General features: G+C 35.9%; 1 protein-coding gene across 2 annotated transcripts in view; it reads left to right on the top strand.

Annotated features, from left to right (window-relative positions):
* Positions 1 to 8,624, top strand: part of GAB2 (GRB2 associated binding protein 2) — a 203,272-nt gene that overhangs the window by 52,737 nt on the left and 141,911 nt on the right. The window contains exon 2 of one of the 2 annotated variants that reach the window (XM_055094727.2): positions 603 to 690. The exons of the other annotated variant lie outside the window; for it this stretch is intronic. The gene's annotated coding sequence lies outside the window, so the exon portion shown is untranslated. The remainder of the gene's footprint in view (positions 1 to 602; positions 691 to 8,624) is intronic. 2 annotated transcript variants of the gene reach the window in all.

Raw genomic sequence — 8,624 nt, 5'->3', positions numbered from 1 at the left:
CAAGGCCTATCACAGCATTTGCTATCGTAGTTGTTAGTAATATGTTTGGAGAGGAATTTGGGGGGGTGGCTATTAAGTGAGAAGCTAGAGGTAGAATAACCACTGCAAGCAATAAGCATTTTACAAAATGGGGATTGAGCTCTATTCGTAGGTGATGAAATCAATGGTAATGAGCTGCTACCAGTATTTTCAAAGTAAAATAGTATACAAAAAGTAGCATGTATTGTGTCCACTTAAGGATATTTATTGAAACTTTTAAGTTCATTGTATTTATAGATACTGTGCTACAATTTAAAAGACATTTCTTACTGAATTTTTGTCAAAATCCATTGACCTAGATAGGAATCTGTATTGGAGTAAAGATGGTTCTAAGGGGAAGGAGTGTAGAGAAGCAATGTGGGAGCCACATGCGGTGGTTCATGCCTATATTCTCAGTACTTTGGGAGGCCGAGGTGGGAGGATAGCTTGAGGCCAGGAATTCCAGAAGCAATGTGGAAAGGACACTAGGGAATGTAGATTCTAGTCTTTATCCAAGCTCTTTGACTTCAAGCAAATCACATTTTTCTCCTGGACCTTACATTCTTTTTTCTCATTGCCCTTAGTACCTTCTGTCTGACTTCAACCCCACATCTGCTTGACAAGAATTAACTCAAATATCTCTTCTTAACACCTACCTGATTCTGGCATACAGTAAGTGCTTATAAATATATGTTAAATGGGTGAGAACCTTTCCCTTAGGTCTGTAGGTACTTTCACTGGGCTTGTATATCTACCACTCCATTTAAAACTCTACTTACAGCTTTTTAAGAAAATGTATTTCTAAGCCAGGCACAGTGGCTCATGCCTACATTTCCAGCAGTTTGGGAGGCTGAGGTGGATGGATTGCTTGTGCTTGGAAATTCGAGACCAGTCTAGGCAACGTGGCAAAACCCCATCTCTACAAAAAATACAAAAATTAGCAGGTCATAGTAATGCGTGCCTATAGTCCCAACTACTTGGGAGGCTGAAGTGAGAGGATTGCCTAAGCCTGGGAGGTGAAGACTGCAGTGAGCTGTGTGTGTCCCACTGCACTTCAGCCTTGGCAACAAAGTGAGACCCTGTCTCAAAAAAAAAAAAGAAAAAAAGAAAATATATTTCTATTTATCTTTTACTAGGTTGTGGTCCCCTGGAAAGCAGACATTTTTATTCATCTGTGTATTCTCAGTACTTAACACAGTACCTGGTATGTAATAGGTGCTTCGTAGATGTTGGAGAGAATACAAATTTTTAAGAGGAGTATTTTAGTAGATGACTCATAAAACATTTATTGAGCACCTACTATATACCAGGCAATGTGGTAGGTGTGGGAAGTGATAAAAATGTGTATAAGAGACCAACATCTTCCCTTGAGGAATTTAGACATTAATTGAAGCATAAGCACACAGAATTGCTGACAAAGCCATTAGTGTTAGTCTCTAGCTATGTGGTTGCTTATGCAGCTCATGTGTAACTTCTCATTTCTGTGTTTGAATACTGTTCACCAGAACCAGACAGGAAGAATGTCTTTCCGTTCTGATTAATTTTCTTAGGAATTAAGTATGAAATTGTGTATCTGATATGGTGATCTAGTTCCAAGGAAGGTTAACTTGAGTTGGCAAAAGGAGCCTCATCTTTTTTATATTAGTTACTGGGAGGTTGTTTAAAAATCTCCCATTATGTAATGGACTTGTCACTTTCTACTTATAGTAATAGCAATTCTTGCTTTATATATTTCGAGGCCATATTACTAGGTACAAATACTTTTTAGAAGTACATGACTTCTGGGCCTTTGAACCTCTTATCTTTGTGAAGTGCCTGACCCTCTTTGCCTTTTTACCTTAATATCTTTTTTTGCTTGGTAGTCATATACCTGCAGCAGCATTCTTTTGAGTAATGTATATGCTTTATGTAATTTTTTCCATCCTTTGATTTCAACCTACCCGTGCTCTTATATTTTAGGTGTATCTTTAAAAAACAGTATGTAGCTAGATTATGTTTTTGTTTAGTCTGGAAAGTCTTTCTTTTAACTTGGGAATTTAGTTAATTCACATTTATTGTGGTTAATACAGTGAGACAGGCTTTATCTTTTAAATGGTGAATTAAATTGATTTACATTTATTGTGATTATGGAAATGTTTTGATTTGTTGCAACCGTGTAGTGTTGTACCTTATCTTACACTGAAATTTTCTGTTCTTTTTTTTAATCTTACCTTTTGGATTGAACATTTTGTTTCCTTTTTCTAATTTTCTTTTTATCCCTCTGCTTATTTGGAAGTTACACTCTAACTACTTCATTAGAAGTTACTCTAGGTATTTTATTATGCATACTTATTACAATGTTTAAATTTAATAGATAATACATGCACATGGCTTAAACACAAAATATTTGAAAAGTATACTGTGAGAAGTCTCTTCTCTATCCTTCTGCCACCATCTGCTCATTTCTAATACCCTGGTGTATTTATCTTTATAATGTATGTTGGCCTGTTAACATATTAGATATGTTAGAATATATCTAATAGAGATTATAAATATGCATACAAATACGTATTAACGCCTCCATTTATACAAATAAAGGACAACTTTCTCTATACTTGCTTTTTTTTTTACTTCATAATATATCTTGATGCTCTTTCCATATTGATACATGAACAGTTTTCTTCCCCATGCCTTTTTAAAAAGCAGCTGAGTGGTAGTACATCAATTGGTGAAGGCATAACTAAGTCTTTACTGATGAGCATTTACATTGTTTTCAATATTACTCTTTTAAATAGATCCCAAAATGCACATATGTCATTGTGCACATGTTAGTTTATCTCTAGGATAAGTTTCTGGCATTGCCTGGTTAAAGGATATATACTCTTACACTTTTGGTAGATTATATGTAATTTTGCCACATTGCCCTCCAGAGGGTTTGTAACTATTTACACTCCTGCCTCTTTTTCCACAGTCTTGCCAAGATGATTACCAAAGTTCTGTATGTGTGCCAGTCTAATGAGAGAAAAGTAACATTTAAGTGTATTTTTAATTTGTATTCCTTTTGTAAGTCAACATTGATCTTTTCACATGTTTAAAAATCATTTATAGTTATTTGTCTGTGAACATTTGCTTATTTTTCTGCAGGGTTAATGTTCTTACTGATTTGTAGGAGCTCTTTATGTAAGAGATTAGCCCTTTGTAATAGGAATTGTGAATTTTAGCGAAATATTTATGACTTCTAACCCAAGTTACCATTTTTTTCCTTGCTTTGTCCATAGGCGTTTGTGTGGGTGTCGGGGGGTGTGTCCGTGTTGCCATGCAGGATTTGAAATAGTTTTCATTTTTAGATTTATAGGTTTCTGTGTAGTCACTGTAACAATCATTGTTATGGTTTCTGGATTTTAGGTAATAGACTTTCCCTCTTACAGGCTATAAAAGAAATGTGCTATGTTTTATAATTTCATTTTATATTACATTTAAATCTGATCCAGTTGGAATTTTTCCTGATCTATGCTTAGAGGTACAGGTTCAACTTTGTTTCAGCTTTATTTTTAACAGTGTCATTAAATCTTTCCCATGGATTTGAGGTGCTACTTCTATCATAATCTAAGCATTTTATGCATTAGTAACCATTTGTGAACTCACTAAGTATTAAATTCCATTAGTCTGTATACTTAAAAAATATATATAGCAATACGCTTTGTTTTGATTAATGAGGTGTGTTTTACCATATGGTTGTAATAGTGTCCTCTGCTATTCTTGTTTTTCTTTATGAACTTTACAATTATATTCTCTTATTTAGAACAAATATGGTGGGTTTTTTGTTGTTGTTGTTGTTGTTGTTGTTGTTGTTTTTCTTTGAGACGAAGTTTCGCTCTGTTGCCCAGGCTGGACTGCAGTGACAAGATCTTGGCTCACTGCAACTGGCGCCTCCTAAGTTCAAGCGATTCTCCAGCCTCAGCCTCCTGAGTAGCTGGGATTACAGGGACATGCTACCACCCCCAGCTAATTTTTGTATTTTTAGTACAGACAGGTTTTCGCCATGTTGGCCAGGCTGGTCTCAAACTCCTGACCTCAGGCGATCCACCTGCCTCAGCCTCCCAAAGTGCTGTGATTACAGGCATGAGCCACCACACCTGGCCAAAAATATGGTGTTTTTACTGAGTTTATGTTAAATTAATAAATTCACTTAGGGATATTTGAGCTCTTTATCAGCACATATATTTTAATTTTTTAATTTGGCCTAAAGTACAGCAGTATATTTACTCTCTGTATTAGTTTCTTTTTTCTTTCCTCCTCTTCTTCTTCTTTTTTTTTTTTAAATACAGAAACAGGGCTTCGTCATATTGTCCAGGCTGGTCTCAAGTACTGTGCCAGCTTTGGCCTCCCAAAATGCTAGGATCACAGGCTTGAGCTATCATGCCAGGCCCGTAGTAGTTTCTTGTAGTTGCTGTAACAAATGACTACAGATTTGTTGGCTTAAGACAATAGAAATTTATCGTCTTACAGTTCAGGAGAGAATAAATCCAGGTGTTACAGCGCTGTGTTCCTTCTGAAAGCACTGGGGAAAATCTTTTGCCTCTTTTGGCTTCCGGTGGCTCCAGATGTTCCTTGGTTCATGGTTGCATCACTCCAATCTCTGCCCATGGTCACACTGTCTCTTCCTCCTCTCTCTTCTGTCCGTCTGTCTGTTCTCCCTCTATCTCTGTCTTATATGGATACATATGATTACATTTAGAGTTTCCCTGAATTCTCCAAGAGAAGTGCTGCCTATGAATATTATCTTATATGGCCTAAGGGTCTGAGACCTTTAACTTAATCACATCTTATGTCATATAAGGTAATATTCACAGGTTCCAGGGATTAGGACATGGGCATATCTTTTGGGAAGGGACCATTCAACGCACTACACCCTTCTTCCAAATCATGTAAGAATCTTAGCATACCTAAACTTGAATCACTCCTCCTAACTTATGTTATTGTTGGCCAGTATTTTCTATCTTATTTATTTATACCCACTTAAAATAATATTCTTGTTTTACACTGGAAGTGTTCAGATTTCCCATGTATTTATCAATATCTGTGCTTGTCTTTGTTTTCTTTTATGTCAGACCTTCCATCTGGGATTATTTTTCTTCCTAAAGTATATCCTTTAGAATTGCCTTTAGTGAGAGTCTGTCTGTGGCAATTTCTGTTTTTTTGTCTGAAAATATCTTTATTTTGCATTCATTGAGTTTGAATGGCTATTGACTTCTGCATTGAAAGTTATTTTTTCTTAGCACATTGAAAAATTATTCTGTGATCTTCTAGATTTCACTGTTGCTGTTCAGGAGTTAGCTGATAGTCTAATTGCCATTCTTCTGCAGGTGATCTCTTGTTTCTCTTTTAATGTCTTCTTTTTTGTCTTTGGTATTCAATTTCATTACAATATGTGGTTTCTATTTATCCTGCTTGACATTTGTTTAGCTTACTGGATATGCGGTTTGGTATTCTTTCAATGGTTCTGAAAACATACCAGCCAAAGGCAGGCATAGAATAATACTCCATCCTCTCTTATTTGATTATTGAACTTCAGTTACAAGATTAGATATATGTTAGACCCTCTTACTCTATCATCCATGTCTCTTTAACTCTGATTTTTTCATATCTTTAGTTCTTGGTCACATTCTATGGAATTTCTTTGGATTGCTCTTCCAGTTGACTAACTCTTTAGCTCTATTTAATCTGTTTAACTTGACCATTGACTTTTTCATTTCAATTGTAATTTTCATTTTTGGACATTCAGTTTGGTTTGTTTTCAAAAGTATTTAGTTCTTTTTTATACTCTCGTTTGCTAATTTTTTCAAGCTTCTCTTCTAAATCTTAAAAATTTTATATTCTGTCTCTAATTCCAACATGTGAAGTCTTTGAAGATACGATTCTGTCATCAGTTTTTCCTGGCTGTCATTCATTATGGTATTATGGCTTATTTCCATATATGTTTTTGTTTTACTTTTAAGAGCAAGTGTTCCTTAGGACTTTACCTGTGGAAGCTATTTGAGGCCTAGGTTAAACATTTATTCTACCAGAATGGATTAGAGGCTGCTGCCTCCAGTAGCCTCAGGACATTATTAATCCTGGACTACTTTTAGATCTTCACTTGAAGTATCATGAATTTGATCACAAACTTGCATTAGAGCCAGATTTTGATTACAGACTTTTAGGAAAGACATTACTTCTTTTTTTTTTTTTGGTCACTTTATTATTATTATTATTATTATTATTATTATATTTTAAGTTCCAGGGTACATGTGCACAACATGCAGGTTTGTTACATATGTGTACATGTGTCATGTTGGTGTGCTGCACCCATTAACTTGTTGTTTACATTAGGTATATCTCCTAATGCTATCCCTCCCCCCTCCCCCCACCCCACAACAGGCCCCGGTGTGTGATGTTCCCCTTCCTGTGTCCAAGTGTTCTCATTGTTCAATTCCCACCTATGAGTGAGAACATGTGGTGTTTGGTTTTTTTGTCCCTGCGATAGTTGACTGAGAATGATGGTTTCCAGCTTCATCCATGTCCCTACAAAGGACATGAACTCATCCTTTTTTATGGCCGCATAGTATTCCATGGTGTATATGTGCCACATTTTCTTAATCCAGTCTATCACTGATGGACATTTGGGTTGGTTCCAAGTCTTTGCTATTGTGAATAGTACCACAATAAACATACATGTACATGTGTCTTTATAGCAGCAAGATTTATAATCCTTTGGGTATATACCCAGTAATGGGATGGCTGGATCAAATGGTATTTCTAGTTCTAGATCCTTGAGGAATTGCCACACTGTCTTCCACAATGGTTGAACCAGTTTACAGCCCCACCAACAGTGTAAAAGTGTTCCTATTTCTCCACATCCTCTCCAGCACCTGTTGTTTCCTGACTTTTTAATGATCACCATTCTAACTGGTGTGAGATGGTATCTCATTGTGGTTTTGATTTGCATTTCTCTGGCCAGTGATGGTGAGCATTTTTTCATGTGTCTGTTGGCTGCATAAATGTCTTCTTTTGAGAAGTGTCTGTTGGCTGCATAAATATCTTCTTTTGAGAAGTGTCTGTTCATATCCTTCGCCCAGTTTTTGATGGGGTTGTTTGTTTTTTTCTTGTAAATTTGTTTGAGTTCTTTGTAGATTCTGGATATTAGCCCTTTGTCAGATGAGTAGATTGCAAAAATTTTCTCCCATTCTGTAGGTTGCCTGTTCATTCTGATGGTAGTGTCTTTTGCTGTACAGAAGCTCTTTAGTTTAATTAGATCCCATTTGTCAATTTTGGCTTTTGTTGCCATTGCTTTTGGAACCAAAAGACATTACTTCTTTTCTAGTGGTCAAGACAGGTCAGTTTTTTTATGGTTCCTTTCAGTGCTGCAGATGTATTGCCCACACTTGAAACAGTCATCACAATTGTCACTAGTGTTTGTTACATAAATAACCTCAGGGCAAAAAATGGTTTTAGTGCTCTCTTTCTTTCCAGAACTTCTGCTTTCACTTATTTTTTTTTATTGTGGTCAATGAAACATATATAACATCAAAATTATTTTTAAGTGAACAATTCAGTGGCATTAAATACATTCACATTGTTGCATGACCATCACCACCATCCATCTCCAGAACTTCTCATCTTACAAAACTGGAACTGTGTACCCATTAAACAGTAACTCCCTATTACCCCCTACTCACCAACCCCTAATCCCTGGCAACCATTGTTCTACTTTTTGTCCTTATGAATTTGACTCTAGGTATGTTATATAAATGGGATCATACAGTATTTGTCCTTTTGTGACCAGCTTATTTCACTTAGCATAAGTCTTCAAAATTCATCCATATTGTAACATTTCAGAATGCCATTCCTTTTAAGGCTGAAATCATATTCCATCATATCTATAAACCACATTTTTTAATCCACTCTTCGTCAGTGAATATTCAGGTTGCTTCCACCTGCTTTCATTTAACTTTTGTTCTCTACAGATTCCTTACTTCTTGACAACATGACTCATTTTCAAAATTAATATTTAAGAATATTTTATTTAGCTTTTAAATTGTTTTCTTTGGGAGTGTCATTCATGGTATCTAGGCTAACTTAATTGCTCAAAACCAAAGTCTTATACCTACTATAGGTGGACCAGAAGACAACCAGAAAGAACATAATTTGACTTTCTTTTGGGATGCTAAAAAGGGAAGATTCTGAGATATGAAACAATTAATATGTAGTTTTGCATGTTTTGATGTTTTGATTCTTGAGGTCTGCTATAGGTAATATTTTTTTCCTTGCATGTGAGAAAACCTTAAGAATACTATAAGAAAACATAAACATTTCTGTCTTGCAGGATTTGGCATTGTTACCATGTTGTTAGTACTAACCTCTCACCCTCAAGTGCCCCAATATCCAGTAGTAGCATTTGAAACTTGTACAGAGATAACAAAATCATAAACTGCTTGAGCTGAAGGGGTCTAATTTCTAAACATCACCCCTTCCACCACTGTGTCTTTTTTTTTTTTTTTCTTTTTTTTTGAGATGGAGTCTTGCTCTTTCACCCAGGCTAGAGTGCAGTGACATGATCTTGGCTTACTGCAACCACCGCTTTCCAG

The sequence above is a fragment of the Pan paniscus genome, chromosome 9, assembly GCF_029289425.2.
Source record: "Pan paniscus chromosome 9, NHGRI_mPanPan1-v2.0_pri, whole genome shotgun sequence".
Classification (NCBI taxonomy): domain Eukaryota; kingdom Metazoa; phylum Chordata; class Mammalia; order Primates; family Hominidae; genus Pan; species Pan paniscus.
This window is presented reverse-complemented; position numbering and strand designations above follow the sequence as displayed.